Consider the following 21039-nt stretch of genomic DNA (forward strand, 5'->3'; position numbering starts at 1 on the left):
CAATTTCACCATAATTATTAAAGCAGTACACGTTGATTTTTTTTTTAATATTCAATTAATGTTTATATTCTTTCAGGAATGAGAAGTCAACCAAGAAACGATTAAATATTAATTTTAATGCAACTCATTGGACACAATTAATAGATTTGACATTGTGTGGTATTTTTGAACCACCAATGACGGAAGATTTTTCTGATTCTGAACTTCGAGAATCATTATTTAATAGGAACAAGCTTGACTTGCCAGATTTTCCTTCACATTCTCAGGGCGTGGAACGGACAGTCAAGTTAACAATGGAAGCATCACAAACCGTACATGGTTTTCAATCAAGACATCAACACATCACAACCAAAGTTTTGAGTCAGAAATTGAGACCGTCATTTTTGTCTAAGGGCTCATATATGGAGCAATTTGACTCTATATATTAAGCTCTATCAAAATAATGTTTCGTCTTTTCCTTGTTTTTGTTTGTTATATTTCACGTATAACAGAACAAAATCAATTTTAAAATATTGAAATATTACTGCTTAATTCCAAACATGAAAAGATAGTTTGCTAATGCAACTCAATGATAAATGGAAAACTTGTCGATCATCTCAACAAAAATAACCTAGCATATCTAAGGCATTTGATAGGATCTGATACAAAGGTTTGTTTCATAAACTCTCTTGCTACGGAATAGCTGGAAATGTCCTCTCAAGCATAAATCCTGATAGGTCTATTAAAGCGATCATTAATGGGTAGAAATACGTAGGCTACAGTATTAATGCTGGCATGCCCCAAGGATCCAGATTGGGCCCAACTATCTTACTTATCTTTATCAAGGACATCACAAACCATATTCTTCGATCATTTGTCGACATCTATGCAGATAATACTACCATCTATGGCGACACTACAAAAGCCGACTAAGATCAGAATTTTTCTGATTCTCTCTCCTCTGACCTTAAACGTGTGCTGCAATGGGGTAAGGAGTTGCTGGTCAGCTTTAATACATCCAAAATCAAACTGCTATCTGTTCACCACTTACGCTTACATCCCCAGGTTACCCCGATTGAAATGAACACTACTTGCCTTGATGAAGCACCCTGTTTTAACAAACTCATGGGACTCACTTTTACCCTGAATCTGAAATGAAATACCTACATCAGATCCCTAACCACTCCAGGAAGTATCTCACTCCTGTCGCGAACCTCTACAGTTTCGTTCTAAGAGGAAACACTCCTGCCATATCTGAGGTGGAGCTCCAAAAAATACCCTTCCCTGTCTTGACAAAGTGCAGAAACTCTAATTAATACTTAAGCCTTATCCTAGAGTTGCATCAGAGCCTTGATAAGTGGTGACACTCAAAGTAAAAAAATAAAATGAAGGGGGGGTAACAGATTTTCAGTTTGAAGATTATTTATGACTTTTTATATTAATATTATTTTTATAAAATAAAAAGCCATCCCCTTGTTTGAAATACTGAAGTTTTTTGGTATTCATACGAATATTCAAGACAAACCTTGCAAAAACGAAGAATTTTTTATTGTGACCTTTATACAAAACGCTCAAAAAACCGGTGAATCATTTTATCTAATTTTTTGCATGAGTACTTTTTAATATTCTGAGAAAAATTAAAAATCGACCTACCCTATATATATATATATATATATATATATATATATATATATATATATATATATATATATATATATATATATATACATATATATATACATATATACATATATACATATATATATATATATATATATATATATATATTAGTGATGAGACGATGATTTCAATATTTTTCCCGATTACGACACAATTACCGATTCGGATTCCTATAAATCCCTAAATATTTAACTATAGAGTTGTTATTTTTCCTAATTACCGTAAAAATAGATATAAAGTTTGCAAATATTTTCTTAAACGTAAAAATATCCATAGATATTTGTATTACTGTTAGTTATATAATTAATAAATATTTATTATTTTATCATTACTACCAGCATAAGAAGAATTTGTTTCCAACAAAATCAATAAAAAATAACAATTAAAGGAATCGTTTTTGGCATCGAAAAATAGGCACACATTATTCTGCTTGTGATACTAATTTTGATACCCCCCAAATTGTTACAATTTTTCTGATTTTCGTTTCCGATTCCGATCGATCTAACGTATATATATATATATATATATATATATATATATATATATATATATATATATATATATATATATATATATATATATATATTTATATATATATATATATATATATAAATATATATATATATACATACATATATACACATGTATATATATATATATATATATATATATATATATATATATATATATAATGTTAAAAGTCCACATATGCTTCTAGGATAGGGATTTAAAGTTTATTAGGGTTTTGTGAAGCATGAAAAACGATGTTACTTTTTGTATTTAATATTTTTTATTGTTATTTTTTATAGTTCAAGCGGACCTCCGCTCTTGGTCACAAAAAAGTATCGAATTTTTCATTTCGATACTTTTTTGTGACCAAGAGGGGAGGTCCGCTTGAAATATAAAAAAATAACATTAAAAATATTAAATACAAAAAGTAACATCGTTTTTCATACTTCAAAAAACCCCTCATAACCTTAAAATATATAAACATATATATATAAGTCTCATTTGTTTTGTTATTATATTTAACTCCGTATATCCATTTATTTTTCAAGATAATCAAATTACAAATAAGTAAATATGAACTTACCGTTTGGTGTAACAGGATAGTGGAGGTCTTAATATTTCGCGATAACATCTCTTTTTCAAAAGAAAAGGGACCACAAAACATATCTAAAAAAAAGAAAAACATTGAAATATAGTAAGGCTTTTCGAGAATTTATTTTTGCTATATTCATGTATTATTTTCTGAAAAATTTCATATATTATTTTCTGAAAAATTTCATTGTCTCTTTTAGGAAATAAAATGTCATTTTGTATAAATATATGTGCATATTGTGCCTGCTTAAGTCTGCATATTGATCGTTGGAATCGTATGCAAATACCGCATACTATTTTTATTTATACGAGCATATCAAAATGTAACAGAGTCATTGATGCATGTTAGCAGTAACAGCCGAATGACACGTATGCAAATCACCTAGCCGGTGGGTAATGTGACGTCACAGCGTAAGAAAGGAAGGGGGAAATAAAAGCAGAGGAAAAACATGCACCACGTAGTATGGAACTAAAAGCTTTAATCCTAAAACTAGAGCTTTTATGAAAACAAAAAGAAAGAAGCGGGGGTTTTTCACCTCTCTCCACCCGGGCTGCCTACTGCGTTCCTACGTCGTTCTTGCCCTGAAGAGTTAGGAGTGTCAATTGTGAAACCCGTTTGCAACCTGAGGCGGTTGTGAGTTGGGCAGCAGAGGTGTGGTTGGATATTTGTGCAACCTTTGTGTTACAATATTTTTGGAATATAATGGAGGTATGATCCCGCATAATCGGGAGATTCTATTTATAAACGATGCTGCTAGGAACTGTTGAATCTATTAATTCACGTTCTGCTACCAACCAATCAGAAAACAGAATTGCTCCATAAATATTAAACCTTTCTGTAACAATTTCGCATATGTTTTTTCCGTCTCAACACGGGAAGAATCTTTTGCTCTGTGGATTCCAACTCGAAAACTGTCTAGGGCAAACCAGTCACCTCTCAGGACTTGTGTACAACAACGAACAATCGGAAACTGTTCTGAAACTAAACATGGCTTACACTTCTACACAATTACACACGCAGCTGCAGAGGGTATCCTTTGTCTCTGGCGACTGAACAGAGGTGTGTTGAATAGTATGGGGGTGAAATAGTTGCTGCTGTTATTTCCTTTTATATAATTTTTTTATCGTTTTACTCTTTTTCATCGAAACAAGTCTTGAAGGCCTTCTAATCTGGATCATATCTAAGGAGCTGAACAGCGAGATGTATTTTCGCGTTTAAAGTTCTGCATCTTAGCAAAATCAGGGAAGCAGGAAACAGAGAGGGAATTCCAAAGTCAAGCACTCTGAGGGAAGAAACTGTGGGAGCAAAAGGTTTTCCAGCATATAAGTACCTCAAGAGTGCACGGGGTGGAATTTTGCTGCTCGTCGGGTTAGTCGGGTGTATACACGTCGAAGGAGTACAAATTCTATGAGTTCATCAGGGCAAATTCTATTAAAGTACTTGTAAAAGTCGTACCGAGATGCAAAATTGCGGCGATGATACAGAGGTTGGAGCTTGGTTGATAGTGTGGGTCCTATTAGATTGGAGACTCTTTTAGAGTCTTGTCTAAGAGGAAGAGACTAGTAGTGAATGAGTAGGTTCATATATGGTCGGATTGAAGCTAGGATTTGTTGCTGAAGATCAACCCGATGAGAGCATAAGATTTGGGTTGGTTGGTTGCTTTGTTTTACAGCGTATCAACCCATTTGAGCTCATTTAACACTGACTCAAATTTCATCAAAGCAGAACAAAAAAGTAAAGAACAATTTCAACAAGTTTATAGACGTAACATTACAATACATTTAACATATTCATAGATTTAAAAATTCATAAACTTAAAAATCACAAATTCTCAAGAGATACACATTTTATAAACAATTATAATTTGGGTGCTTAGGTTCTATGGTATATCAACAACTATATGTTATCTAAAACTAAAACTCAGCCTACACAGACACACACACACAGACACACATATATATATATATATATATATATATATATATATATATATATATATATAATGTGGTACTAAAAAGAAAATCTGCACTTGTAATTTTTTTCAAAAATTTAAGTTAAACGTAAAAGTAAAGGTAAAATTAGAAAGAAATAAAAAGCGAATTAAATGAGGTATAGGGTGTTAAAACAGTTACATTCAATTTAGCTTAAATTTGCGGCTTTTGAAAAAATGACAACTGAGGACTTTCTTGTTGACGTCACTATATATATATATATATATATATATATATATACATCTATATATATATATATATATATAAATAAATTTACGCATGAAATTATATCTTCGTAAATTACGTGATTAAATGAAGTAATCATATGCATATATATATGTATATATATATATATATATATATATATATATATATATATATATATATATATATTCCCGGTTAAAGGTATTCAGGAGGTAAAAGCCATGAATTAAAAGGAGTTTATTTATATATATATATATATATATATATATATATATATATATATATATATATATATAGTAATGAAATCAAAGGGATGTATAGTTCACCTTATATACGCAATGGTAAACTTCAAACTACTTTATATAACAGTATTTTTGTATAGATAATTTCATCCCAACCGAATAAAAAAGCTTAATACGCAACAGAGCCGATTATAAGGGAAAGAAAATTAAAACCGTAAATTGAATTTTACAATTAAAATTTATTGTTCAACTGAATACTCCAAAAAAACAATTTACAAAGTCCTTATTCCGGGGAGTTTCAAAGAATGCTATTCTTATTATTCTTATCATCAGAGGACATAAAGAAATCAGCAAATTATATTTGTAGCAATGCTGGACTTTTCCAATTATGTCATTAAGTGAAAGCGCAATGTATTGTAGTTATAAACTGCCAAGGAAAGACGTGAAAAAATATTGGATATGTAAAAAAAATATAAAAACAAACCGCGCATAATAGTTCAGTTTGCATAAAAATTCTCTCAAGTTGATCCAAAATGGGAAAATAGCTCTTTAGAGAGAATGGAGCTCAAAATTAAGTCCAACGTGACGATGCATATAATCCGATTGGAAAGCTTTCAAAACAGCTGAAATAATGAAAATCGTTTCTTTTTCCAGAAAGTGCAGTAGCCAAAAGACATCGATCTTCAGTCAAATGGGATCGAGCCATAATTAATTAGAAAACAATAAATTTTGATTGTAAAGTTCAACTTTTAATTTTCTTTCCCTTATATATATATATATATATATATATATATATATATATATATATATATATATATATATATATATATATATATCGTAATTTGGGGCAATTGCGCCAAGTCCGAGGTAATTGCACCAACTAGCTAAAAGTACTCTTTTGGCAACCACCCACATAAAGAGTACTTTTTTAGTTGCCGCAATTATCCTCTGATTTGACGCAATTACCCAAAAGTACGGTATATATTGCACATTACTGACTCTCGCAAACATACATCCCGTTGCCCTAAGTTTTGGAATGTAGGGAATATGTACATATGAAATTGTGTTCGGACCAGCCATATTTTTAATACATTCTTTTGAGTTTTCCTTATTTGTGGAGTTTTATTTGGTAGTTCCTCGACTTTGTTTGATGTTGATGGCTTGTGATATTTGTTTTTTTATTTGAGTTCTGTTTTTTTAATTGCATTTTCTTTTGTTTTATTTACAGTTATGTCTCCTTAGAATCGGAGGTTAACTTGACAACAACCAGTAGCTTATGTACATTAATCTCCGCATTCAAGCGTAATTTTTAATATTTCAGCCGCATTCATTATTGTTATCCGTCGTACCTTCTCAGCCATGATTTCAACCTCTCCCATTCTTTTGTCAAAGTTTGCGCGTCCATGTCCCATAGAATTTTAAGACTTTCATTTTCAAATACAGCTGCCGATTTTTTTGTGTGTACAATTTTTTTGTGTACAATTTTTTTGTGTGTACAATTTTTTTGTGTGTACAATTTTTTTGTGTGTACAATATTTGTGTGTACAATTTTTTGTGTGTACAATTTTTTTGTGTGTACAATTTTTTTGTGTGTACAATTTTTTTGTGTGTACATTTTTTGTGTGTACAATTTTTTGTGTGTACAATTTTTTTGTGTGTACAATTTTTTTGTGTGTACAATTTGGTGTTTTAGATACAGTTGTTTGCCTTCCCACTTGATCGTGTTCATTCTTGTATTTGTTTTGAACTAGTTGCTGCATTCGATGACTATGGGGTTTATTGTATTTTCTTTTCTTTTCTCCACAGGGTCTGCATTTGTTCTTTTCTTGTATCTTGTTTATCTTTGCTTTGATTGTGGTTGATTGTAATCGCGTTATATTATGCGGCTGTCATTAGGGATTCAGTTTCTCTGTTTAGTTTTTCTTTTCATAGTAATGTTCAAGTATTTTCGTTAGTCTCTTGTCATTCTTATGAATCATTCGTGTAGATCTTTGGCGCCTTTCACTTGTAAATTTAGCCGAGAATTCTCTTTGCACATTTCTACATTGTTATCCATTTTTAAAATTGTTTTCGTAATAAACTCAATTGGTTTTATTTCTGTTGAATACATTTTTAAAGATTTTGTTGCAATTATAGCCATTCATTTGTGTTACAATTTGATAATTTTTCTATAAGATTTTTTATAGCTATCTTACATTTGAGTGGTGTCCTGGGGGTAAGGGTTATAGTATGGGATAGGGTAAGGGGGTGGATTTCTTTTTAAAAAATGTTTGTGTTCCTATATAACGTTAAAAAATTTTGCTAGTTTCTGGGAATGGTAAATTTTTTAGTTTCTGGGAATGGTGAATTTTTTTAGTTTCTGGGAATGGTAAATTTTTTTAGTTTCTGGGAATGGTAAATTTTTTTAGTTTCTGGGAATGGTAAATTTTTCTAGTTTCTGGGAATGGAAAATTTTTTTAGTTTCCGGGAATGGTAAATTTTTTTAGTTTCTGGGAATGGTATTTTTTTTTTAGTTTCTGAGAAAGGTAATTTTTTTTAGTTTCTGGGAATTGTAAATTTTTGTAGTTTCTGGGAATGGTAAATTTTTTTTGTTTCTGGGAATGGTAAATTTTTTAAGTTTCTGGGAATGGTAAATTTTTCTAGTTTCTGGGAATTGTAAATTTTTCTAGTTCCTGGGAATTGTAAATTTTTCTAGTTCCTGGGAATGGTAAATTTTTTTAGTTTCTGGGAATGGTAAATTTTTTTAGTTTCTGGGAATGGTAAACTTTTTTTGTTTCTGTGAAAAAGTATATATTTCTAGTTTCTGGGAATGGTAAATTTTTTTAGTTTCTGGGAATTGTAAATTTTTTAAGTTTCTGGGAATGGTAAATTTTTGTAGTTTCTGGGAATGGTAAATTTTTGTAGTTTCTGGGAATTGTAAATTTTTGTAGTTTCTGGGAATGGTAATCTTTTTTAGTTTCTGGGAATGGTAAATTTTTTAAGTTTCTGGGAATGGTAAATTTTTCTAGTTTCTGGGAATGGTAAATTTTTTTAGTTCCTGGGAAAAGTATATATTTCTAGTTTCTGGGAATGGTAAACTTTTTTAGTTTCTGGGAATGGTAAATTTTTTTAGTTTCTGGGAATGGTAAATTTTTGAAGGTTCTGGGAATGGTAATTTTTTTTAGTTTCTTGGAATTGTAAATTTTTGTAGTTTCTGGGAATGGTAAATTTTTTTAGTTTCTAGGAATGGTAAATTTTTCTAGTTTCTGGGAATGGTAATTTTTTCTAGTTTCTGGGAATGGTAAATTTTTCTAGTTTCTGGGAATGGTAAATTTTTCTAGTTTCTGGGAATGGTAAATTTTTCTAGTTTTTGGGAATGGTAATTTTTTTTAGTTTCTGGGAATGGAAAATTTTTTTAGTTTCTGGGAATGGTGATTTTTTGTAGTTTCTGGGAATGGTAAATTTTACTAATTTCTGGGAATTGTGATTTTTTGTAGTTTCTAGGAATGGTAAATTTTTGTAATTTCTGGGAATGGTAATTTTTTCTAGTTTTTGGGAATGGTAAATTTTTCTAGTTTCTGGGAATGGTAAATTTTTCTAGTTCATGGGAATGGTAAATTTTTTTAGTTTCTGGGAATGGTAAATTTTTTAGTTTCTGGGAATGGTAAATTTTTTTTAGTTTCTGGGAATGGTACATTTTTCTAGTTTCTGGGAATGGTAAATTTTTGTAGTTTCTGGTAATGGTAAATTTTTTTAGTTTCTGGGAATGGTAAATTTTTCTAGTTTCTGGGAATGGTTATTTTTTTTACTTTCTTGGTATGGTAAATTTTTTAGTTTCTGGGAATTGTAAATTTTTTTAGTTTCTGGGAATTGTAAATTTTTTAAGTTTCTGGGAATGGTGATTTTGTTTAGTTTCTGGGAATGGTAAATTTTTTTAGTTTCTGAAAATGGTAAATTTTTGTAGTGTCTGTGAATGGTTAATTTTTGTAGTTTCTGGGAATGGTAAATTTTTGTAGTTTCTGGGAATTGTAAATTTTTGTAGTTCCTGGGAATGATAAATTTTTTTAGTTTCTGGGAATGGAAAATATTTTTAGTTTCTGGGAATGGTAAATTTTTCTAGTTTCTGGGAATGGCAAATTTTTTTAGTTTCTGGGAATTGTAAATTTTTTTAGTTTTTGGGAATTGTAAATTTTTGTAGTTTCTGGGAATGGTAAATTTTTTCTAGTTTCTTGGTATGGTAAATTTTTGTTGTTTCTGGGAATGGTAAATTTTTCTAGTTTCTGGGAATGGTAAAGTTTTTTAGTTTCTAGGAATGGTAAATTTTTTTAGTTTCTGGGAATGGTGAATTTTTCTAGTTACTGGGAATGGTAAATTTTTCTAGTTTCTGGGAATGGTAAATTTTTCTAGTTTCTGGGAATGGTGATTATTTTTAGTTTCTGGGAATGGTAAACTTTTTTAGTTTCTTGGAATGGTAAATTTTTGTAGTTCCTGGGAATGGTAAATTTTTGTAGTTTCTGGGAATGGAAAATTTTTTTAGTTTCTGGGAATGGTAATTTTTTACTAGTTTCTGGGAATTGTAAATTTTTCTAGTTTCTGGGAATGGTAAATTTTTTTAGTTTCTGAGAATTATAATTTTTTTTAGTTTCTGGGAATGGTAAATATTTCTAGTTTCTGGAAATGGTAAATTTTTTCTAGGTTTTGGGAATGGTGAATTTTTGTAGTTTCTGGGAATGGTAAATTTTTCTAGTTTCTTGGAATGGTAAATTTTTGTAGTTTCTGGGAATGGTAATTTTTTTAGTTTCTTTGAATGTTGATTTTTTTTAGTTTCTCGGAATGGTAATTTGTTTTAGTTTCTGGGAATGGTAAATTTTTTTAGTTTCTGAAAATGGTAAATTTTTGTAGTTTCTGGGAATGGTAAACTTTTGTCGTTTCTGGGAATGGTAAATTTTTTTAGTTTCTGGTAATGGTAAATTTTTTTAGTTTCTGGGAATGGTAAACTTTTTTAGTTTCTGGGAATCGAAAATTTTTGTAGTTTCTGGAAATGGTAAATTTTTCTAGGCTCTGGGAATGGTAATTATTTTTAGTTTCTTGCAATGGTAATTTTTTCTAGTTTCTGGGAATGGTAAATTTTTGTAGTTTCTGGGAATGGTAAATTGTTTTAGTTTCTGGGAATGGTAAATTTTCCTAATTTCTGGGAATGGAAAATTTTTGTAGTTTCTGGGAATGGTAAATTTTTTTAGTTTCTTGGAATGGTAAATTTTTCTAGTTTCTGGGAATGGTACATTTTTCTAGTGTCTGGGAATTGTAAATTTTTTAAGTTTCTGGGAATGGTAAATTTTTTTAGTTTCTAGGAATGGTAAATTTTTTTTAGTTTCTTGGAAGTGTAATTTTTTCTAGTTTCTGGGAATGCTAAATTTTTGTAGTTTCTGGGAACGGTAAATTTTTTTAGTTTCTGGGAATGGTAAATTATTTTTAGTTTCTGGTAATGGTAATTTTTTTTAGTTTCTGGGAATGGTAAATTTTTCTAGTTCCTGGGAATGGTAAATTTTTTTAGTTTCTGGGAATGGAAAATTTTTTTAGTTTCTGGGAATTGTAAATTTTTTTAGTTTCTGGGAATGGTAAATTTTACTAGTTTCTAGGAATGATAAATTTTTCTAGTTTCTGAGAATTAAAATTTTTTTAGTTTCTGGGAATGGTAAATTTTTTTTATGTCTTATGCAAATGTCTTTGTCATGACCAAATTTCTGGCGCTTAAAACATCACAAGGGAGCTGGTATAATTTGAGCTACCCTTTCTATTGTACAGCCAATCCTGATAACCTCTAGTATTGATGGTTTATCAAAGGCGAATAAATACGGTATGTTTTTTTTTACATGGGGATCACCACTTATCAAGGCCTGTAAGCCACTCGGGGATAAGGGTTGTTTTGTATACAATAATCAATGGAATAATATCGTAGTAATAGTTGGCATTGGAGATTTGATAAAGTGCCTTACTTAAGGGGGAATTAATGTTGGACTTGAAGACGTCCAAGTTTTAGTCAGGTGGGAAACAGGCAAACGGAAGAGAATTCCACAGGCGTGTACTTCTCAGAAAAAAGCTATGTTCGTGGAATCTACGTTTTGATTTAGGCACAGATAAAGAGTGGGGGAAATTACTGACGGTGGTTTTTGCTAGACAGGTGTTTATCATAAATGATTGGCGATGGAGAACCAGAGATTGGAGCTCGAACGAGCACCTGCCATGGAAATAACAATAAAACAAAGACAGGCTCGCAACGTCTCTTCTGTGGGAGAGAGGTTGCAAGGAAGAGAAGAGAGCACCCCCCACTAAACCACGAAGTCTATTTTGTACTCTGTCAAGGCAGGATAGGCTTTTTTGAAGCTCCAGCCCAGATGTGGCAGCAGTACTCCATCTTTCGTTGTTTCGTCTGATTGTACTTCACTTATATTCTTTTACACCCTGTTTTTTTATGCTGTTTCAATTTCTTCTGGAATTGCTAATGAAAACTCTCTGCTTCTTATAACGCCCTTTGAGGTATTTATTCTAGCGTGTGGATACGTTTTACATTGGATGTTATGAAATGTATTTATTTGGAACAACTTATTCTGCGTGTTTGTTTCTTGATCTGAACTTCCACTAGCAGATTTCCATTTTGAAATTTTGTTTTTTTTTGTTTTTGGATTTGATACAACTTTTCAGTCAGAAAAGGAGATCATTTGTCCTGTTGAATTGCATCCAGTTATTCAATAATAATACATTCCACACGTCGGTTTCAGAATCTGTATCGGATAAATACCTTTTTGAATTTTTAAAAGAAAAAAGCCATGATTCAGTTTTGATTTTCAATGGTTCTATGCTGCACTATCCACCATGGAATCAAACTACGGTTGAATGAACCAAGGGGGAAACCCATTCGACTTAACTGAGACGGGAATACAATGCCCCCCCCCAAATTGATCCTCTGCCAAATACTGGGTTTTGTTTTGCTCAATAATCTAACAGGAGTCATTAATTCTTAATCATAATACCTCTGACCTTATCACCCTATCATTCTATCGCATATAATATAAATGGTTGGGAAGTGTTCCACAAGAGCAAATCGCATAATATGGTTGGGGGTAAAATAACTATATATGGGCTAGAGCATGTCTAGATCAACCGATCAACCCGTCAAACCAAGTAAGGACTAAAGTGGTGTGTTGCAAGCCATTGACTACATTGTTGCTGGATCAGTGACTGCTTAACCACCAAGATTCCATCCTAACGCCTTACCGGTAGCAACCCACGGCCAACAGGTGGCCCTATTGGTGGGGGTACCTTTCTACAGAGGTGCAGTCGGCATATTCTACAGCCCTAGCCGACAGAGCGAATAAGATTTAGGGATCAGTCATGCACGTAATACTCTTTGCCTTATAGTCATTATATAGGACAAAGGGGAGGTAATGGTCGTCCAGTGGTTAACGACACCCATCAAGTTCGAATCCAATTCGGTCTACAAAATAACTTTCACTTAGGATGTTGGCAACCTTCAACGGAGAAAAATATCGAGGAAATTCATGGCAACAACAGAATCTTCGGATTCATACGATATGATGATGGGCGGACAACAAAATATCCTTCCATGTGGTTATTATTTACTTTATTGCTATAAATCCTCTGCGGATCGGACAGTAGAGGACAACCTTGCACCGCCTCTCTGTTGATAGAAGATTTAGCGACCATTGTATTCCGTTATCGATTAAAAACTGCAAATGTTTGCGAATCGATTGTATGCATATGCGAACCGAAAGAAGCGACTCTGATGGTTAGTGAATCACTTCGAATATCGTCGACTTGATTCTTCCACCGACCCTCTATGACTCTCTGTGACCCTCTGTGGCCCTCCTGCGAAGAATGAAAACGGACACTTGAGCATTTAGCTGGTATGGTCGGATAGAGAAACTTAATATATAACTAAGAAAACAAACTGAAACGCGTATGATACACCCTGTAAAATTTTCAAATCATTTATGCTTAATCATTTTTCAACAAAGAGGTCTAAACATTTCTGCGAGTTTGACATAAAGACGCAAAACTATTTTTATATATATTTAACAACAAAGTATTTTTATTTCTATATGTATAAAACCTACGAAAGTAACCCACAACGAATAATAAACATGAAACCCACTAAAATAAACCAAAATCTATCTATATCTATCTATATATCTATAAAAGTGAACGTGTCTGTGTATTTGTGTATGTGTGTCTGTCTGTGTGTATGTGTACATTTCCCTACGCAATAACTCTGTCAATTTTTAGTCTACAGACTCGAAATTGATATACAGGGTACTGAGATTTGGGAAAATAGAGGGGATTGGTTTTCGGCCAGAAATTTGACGATTAAGGGGTCAAAGTTCAACGATTTATACCTTTGAAGACTCTACCAAACTCCTCCGACAATTTTGGGTCTAAATACTTGAAATTTTAGATATAGGTTCCTTGGACATGGAACTAACTTAATAACTTGATTTGTGCCCAAAAGAATAAATTTTAAGGGGTCATATTAAGGGTCAAAGTTAAAAAAAAAATTGACCGCTTTGTTTCTCAACATACACCTCCAAACATCCGGGCAACGCCAGGCTGAACTGCTAGTCTATATATCTATAAAAGTGAAAGTGTCTTTCTGACTCTGTGTGTGTGCATTTCCTACGTCATATCTCTGTCAATTTTTAGTCTACAGACTTAAAATTTGATATACAGTGTACTGAGATTTGGGAAAATCGAGGGGATTGGTTTTCAGCCACATATTTGGCGATTAAGGGGTCAAAGTTCAACGATTTGACCTTTATATTAATTTAGTTATAGTTTTATAATAATTAGGTTATAATTTTATATTAATTTAGTTATAGTTTTATATTAGTTTAGTTATAGTTTTATATTAATTTAGTTAAAGATTTATATCAGTTTAGTTATAGTTTTATATTAATGTAGTTATAGTTCTATATTAATTATGTTATAATTTTATATTAATTTAGTTATAGTTTTATATTAATTAAGTTATAGTTTTATATTAATTTAGTTATAGTTTTATATTAATTTAGTTATAGTTTTATATTAATTAAGTTATAGTTTTATATTAATTTAGTTATAGTTTTATATTAATTTTGTTATAGTTTTATATTAATTTAGTTATAGTTTTATATTAATTAAGTTATAGTTTTATATTAATTTAGTTATAATTTTATAATAATTTACTTATAGTTTTATATTAATTAAGTTATAGTTTTATATTAATTTAGTTATAGTTTTATATTAATTAAGTTATAGTTTTATATTAATTTTGTTATAGTTTTATATTAATTTAGTTATTATTTTATATTAGTTTATTTATGATTTTTATTAGTTTAGTTAATGTTATATATTAATTTTGTTATAGTTTTATATTAAATTAGTTATAGTTTTATATTAGTTTAGTTATAGTTTTTTTATAAATTTAGTTTTAGTTTAATATTAATTAAGTTATAATTTTATATTAATTTCGTTATAGTTTAATATTAATTAAGTTATAGTTTTATATTAATTTCGTTATAGTTTAATATCAATTAAGTTATAGTTTTATATTAATTTAGTTATAGTTTTATATTAATTTAGTTATTATTTTATATTAGTTTATTTATGATTTTTATTAGTTTAGTTAATGTTATATATTAATTTTGTTATAGTTTTATATTAAATTAGTTATAGTTTTATATTAGTTTAGTTATAGTTTTTTTATAAATTTAGTTTTAGTTTAATATTAATTAAGTTATAATTTTATATTAATTTCGTTATAGTTTAATATTAATTAAGTTATAGTTTTATATTAATTTCGTTATAGTTTAATATTAATTAAGTTATAGTTTTATATTAATTTAGTTATAGTTTTATATTAATTAAGTTATAGTTTTATATTAATTTAGTTATAGTTTTATATTAATTAAGTTATAGTTTTATATTAATTTAGTTATAGTTTTATATTTGTTTTGTTTTAGTTTTATATTAATGTTGTTATAGTTTTAAATTAGTTTACTTATAGTTTTATATTACTTTAGTTATAACTTTATATTAGTTTAGTTTTAATTTTCTATTAATGTAGTTATAGTTTTATATTAGTTTAGCTATAGTTTTATTTTAGTTTACTCATAGTTTTAAATTAGTTTAGTTATGGTATTAAATTAGTTTTGTTATATTTTTATATTAGTTATACATTTATATTAATTTAGTTATACTTTTATATTAATTTAGTTATAGTTTTATATTAGTTTGATGCAATTACTTTATAGTTACATAGTTGTATATTAATTTAGTCCAAGTATAATAAAAATCAGTTATTTTATATTTATTTAATCCAAGTACAATAATAATCAGTTATTATCTTATATCAATTTGATTCAATTATTAATTAATTATAATGTTATAATAATTTGGTTACATAATCAATTAGTTATAATTTTGAAACTATTTTATTTTATTATGATTAATAATAATCTGATAACAATTTAATTCAATTAATAATTAGTTATAATTTTATGTTAATTTAATTAAATTAATAATCATTTAATGTTTATAAAAATTTTGTTTAAGTATTAATTAGTTATAATTTTAAAACAATCTTGTTCAATTTTTAATTATTTACATTTTTATCATTTTTGTTTAATTAATAATTAGTTATGATTTAATTACAAATTTGTGTAATTTATTATTAATTATAATTATATAACATTTCTTACAATTAATAATTAGTTTAAATTTTAGATCACTTTCGTTCAATTAAAAATGAGTTAAAATTTATAACAATTTCTCAAAATTAATAGGTTTTATAATTGTAGAATAATTCATTTTAATTAAAAATTATATTTAATTTAATATCTATTTAGTTTTATTAATGATTAGTCATGATATCGTATCACTTCTGTGCAATTAATAATTATTTAGAACTGTATATTAATTTGGTCAAATTAATGATTAGTTATGATTTATAGCACGTTGGTTCAATTAATATTTAGTTATAATTGTATACCAATTTTAAGCAATTAATAATTAGCAATAGTTTTTTAACAATTTGTTTTAATCAATATATTTATAATTTTATATCAATTTTGTTTAATAAGTAATAAGTTATAGTTTTGTATTAGTTTAGTTCAATTAAGAATTAACTAAAATTTTATAATAATTGTGTTCAATTAATAATTAACTAACCTTTTTTAATGATTGTGTTCAATTAAAAATTAACTAACATTTTATAATAATTGTGTTCAATTAATAATTAACTAACGTTTTATAATAAATGTGTTCAATTAATAATTAACCTACGTTTTATAATAACTGTGTTCAATTATTAATTATTCATAATTTTTAATAGATTTGGTTATAATATTATATCAATTCGTTTCAATTAGAAATTAATCATAAATATAAAATAATTTCTCATAATAAATAATTATTTAAACATTATAACAATTTGGTTGTATTAATAATTGGTTATAGTTATATAAAAATAATTTGACCTTATAGTTAGTTATTATTTCATAAACATTTCTTTTTATACATACATAAGCTAATACGAATTGTAAGCAATTCAGGGTTTACAATTAATTGAAGACAAGTTGCTATTTTGTCCATCTTTTGAAGACATTGTGATTTTATACTTTTTTTAAAAGAAATTCGTCATCTTGACGTTAATTGTTAGAATGTACAGAATTTTAGCAATTCTAGCAATTTCAGATGCTCAAGTTTTATGTTGGTTATTTCGGGCAATTTTGCCAATCAAAAAGAAAAAGGATTTCATTCCTGTATGCGATAAATGTTCTTTTAAAACCCGCCCATCGCCCGTCGCTTATAACGTTCAATGCGATATTAGAACGAAGCCGACAGATGCAATAGATGCGTCATTTATTTCAAGTGGGTAGTTCCAATCTATCTATAGAAACCGAATGGACCGACCGATATGACAAAAAAACTTTTCTTTCCTTTCTTTTTCTTTCTCTTTTTTCCTCTTCTTACCCCCCCCCCCCAAAAAAAAACTTTTGGATCAGAGCAACTTTGGTTTTGGGTGTAAGGTAAATGACAAGAACAGATGATGTGACATAAGTTTTTTTTTCTTTTCACACTCACTTGCGGCATATGTACTAAACCCCAGTCGACCTCCATGACCCGGTTGCTCCCACCCCCCAACATATCCGCCATTTTTATCATTCTCATTTTGAGCATGGCTCTTATTTAGATCATTTAATAAAATATAAAAAATTATCCGAAAGTTGGTTTTGTCAAAAGTGTGTTTTGTCAAAAGTGTGTTTTGTCAAAAGTTGGCCGTCAATTCACCGTTCTCTGTCCATATGATTATCTCAATCTCTCAATTTTTCAGTCTGTTCCTATCCTCTCTCTTTCTCTCTCTCGCTCTCTTTATACATATATATATATATATATATATATATATATATATATATATATATATATATATATATATAAAACAAATAACAAAATTCTGTATTCTAAATTTCGTGATGTTGACCATTTTACAATTTATTCCTTTAATTTCGTTGACATTTACAATTCTTGACAGTAACTGTTTCGTACAAAGAATTTTGTCATTTGTTTGTTATATGCTCTGTTATTACATTAGACTTCATAAATTAAGGATTATTATATAAAAAAGTGAAATATAATAAAAAAAATCATACTTACACACACACACACACACACACACACACACACACACACACACACACACATATATATAGTCATCCACATGCAATACTATTTCGTTGTATCTCAACTCATTAGTGTGGTGCTCGCAAATGACCAACAAATATCCATTTAAATAAGCACTCGCCCACCGCTTTTACAGTGCTCTATCAGCTTGATTATTTACAAACAGCAATCTTAGCTTTGTAGCCATTTAAGTAGCGGATGAGATACATTTACAACAGTGCTGAACACACACGGAACAATCATGTCGACACACTGGTTCTCGTCAGATCACCAAAGTTAAGCAACAATGAGCCTAGCAAGTACCAGATAGCTGACCATTTAGGAAGGTTAGATGCTGTATGTACTGCGCTGAGTCGTAGAAATTTCCAGGTTGGTATCTGGGGCGCATTAATTCACTGGGAGAGATGCACTCTTCTTCTCTTCGTTAAGACATGCATCTAGGCAAAGGAAATTCTAATGTAAAATCCTGCGGTCCACTGTATACTCTGTCTTGTGGCAGTCATCTGCACCGACAAAGGTTAGCAGTAATACCATAAAGTGTGGTTGGTACTACACAACGACTTCATCACTGCAAAACAAATTTGTGTGGATTTTCGAACAACTTAGTTATTGTGGCGGAACCTCGCACGTCAGAATCGACGATAGAGTTCATATATATATATATATATATATATATATATATATATATATATATATATATATATATATATATTTATTTATTTGGAAAATATCAAAACATTGTTAATTCATTGCCCGCATAGCAGCAGCAGTAGAGCGCAACGGTTCGAAGCTCCGACTGTCTTTTGGGTAATCGGGTTTCGATCCTGGCTTGAGGTAGTTGCTTGTCTAGCCGTACTGATGAGCTGTGAAACAGCGAAACAGTACTGTATGTGGATAACTATATATATATATATATATATATATATAGAGAGAGAGAGAGAGAGAGATATATATATATAATTATTATTCTTTTATATTAGGTTGGTGCAAAAACGAAGTCGTTTTTTGACGTTCAACTTCATGTTAAGAAAACGACATTATTTTTGCACCAACCTAATATCTACAGGTGCAAGTATAGTTCATGCTTACGCAATCATTATTGTAGGATGACAATTTGTTCCGGTCGGGAGATACGAACTCACAAAGCTTCCTCTGACTCCATTTGCTAAGTCTTTAGATCCGAACCACCAAACAATTACCACAGTATGAAAGGAATTAATAACTAATAAACACCCAGTTCAGACGCAGATATTAGACAAGCCAGAGTGTTTGAAATGTCTGTTCATATCTATTTAAATCTAGTAAATATTTATCTCTATCTATATGTTTGTTTGTTCGTATCGATCCATCGAATCTATCAATGTGCTAAGACTATATAAATCCATTTATCTATTAATTTATATAGCTATCCATCTATTGAAATCTTTTAATCCATCCATGTATCTAAATATTTTTCATTTTTCTTATTCATATCTTTTTTATCTATCCATTCATTTTCTCTTTATTTCAATTGTTAAGTCTGTATATCTATCTATTTATATGTGTTATTCTCTATTGCTCTATATCTATGTGAAAGTGCTATGTGTGTGTGTGTGTGTGCACGTGTGTGCGTATGTGTATAATAACATACATACCCCCAACAATTCGTGAATTTGGCCCTGTGGGGGGGGGGTAATCCTTAGCTGCCATTAATGATAATGCAAAGGGACGCTCTTTGTAAAAGTTAATATTGCTCGTACAAATAGACAAATTTTCTTTCCTTATGCGGATCATCCAATGGAGAGAAGCTCTAACTGTAAAAAAAAAAAAAAAAAAAAAAAAAAAAGAACAAAAAACAACAGAAAACGATTAGCTTGAATTACTTGCTATTTAGCCACATTGAAAAGATGCTTTACTGTTAAACATATATATATATATATATATATATATATATATATATGTATATATATAGTAAGTTATAAAATATACATGGCGATTAAGCTACCCTGAATATTCCGCATTTCATCCATTCTAGGACTCTTCAAGCTTATAGGCGAATTTTCTGGTTGTCTGTCGTTTTTATATATGCACCTTCTATTGAGATTTTAGTTAGCCAATCAGCTTTCTAGTATCCTCCACGCCCTTCCTATCAGCCAATGAACATGCACTTACCAGACAAAGACCTATTTGACCTCTGGTTGACCTGTTCCTTTGTGTGTGCTCTATTTAGCCTGGGTATCTAGTTTCTTGACCTGTTTTAAATCTAGGTTAGGGTTTTTTCTTTTTTTATGTTAGTTTATATATATATATATATATATATATATATATATATGTGTGTGTGTGTGTGTGTGTGTGTGTGTATATATATATATATATATATATATATATATATATATATATATATATATATATATATGTACAGACATATATATACATACATATATGTGTGGTAGTTTATGCATATTCATGTTTATTTAATATATTTATTTGTTTATTTTCTATTGTTTTTGTTAGTTTTAAAATTATTTTGTATTGCTATCCTAGAGTAAATTTTAACTTGTGAACACAGTTGTTCGCTATTTCTCTTCTACAGTTTAATAGATGTTGCGGTTCTTTAAAGTACATTTTCATTTGAGAATTTTTTTATTACTACACAAGCAGAAAGGCCCAACATACAAAATCAACAGTAGGTTCTATGATATGACAGGCGCTCGTTCGAAATGAATGATTTTGGTTAAAGCACAATTGAACCATGATACTTGACTTTTATATTTTAAACTTACATTTAAACCATTATCGTCGTAGATATGAGTATAAAAATCAACAGTAAGTTCTTTGATGTGACAGGGGTGCGTTCAAAATGAATGGTTCTGCTTAGAGCACAAGTGAATCATGATACTTGACTTTTGCATTTTAAATTTTGATTTAAGCCGTCTATATATATATAAAAGCGAAAATGTGTTTATGTATGTATATATGTATGCATGTGTGTTCGGTTTTTGTGCATGTCTACAAAAGCTTTTTTGGCCGTGATTCTCGGTTAGCTCGTTCCTTCTTAAAACTTTTTATATGCTGTCTAAATAATAATAATATCTACGACTAAGGAACTCTGGTCGCAGCTATCTTTAAATTACCCGACTTTTACAAG

General features: G+C 29.5%; 1 long non-coding RNA gene across 1 annotated transcript in view; it reads right to left on the bottom strand.

Moving 5' to 3' along the window:
* LOC145243018 (uncharacterized) overlaps window positions 1–21039 on the bottom strand; it is a 245296-nt gene that overhangs the window by 165910 nt on the left and 58347 nt on the right. Inside the window, exon 3 of the long non-coding RNA XR_013862846.1 lies at window positions 2753–2835. This is a non-coding gene — a long non-coding RNA (uncharacterized LOC145243018). The remainder of the gene's footprint in view (window positions 1–2752; window positions 2836–21039) is intronic.

The sequence above is a fragment of the Euprymna scolopes genome, chromosome 21 (assembly GCF_053919585.1).
Source record: "Euprymna scolopes isolate OS-2025 chromosome 21, ASM5391958v1, whole genome shotgun sequence".
NCBI classification, from domain to species: Eukaryota; Metazoa; Mollusca; class Cephalopoda; order Sepiida; family Sepiolidae; genus Euprymna; species Euprymna scolopes.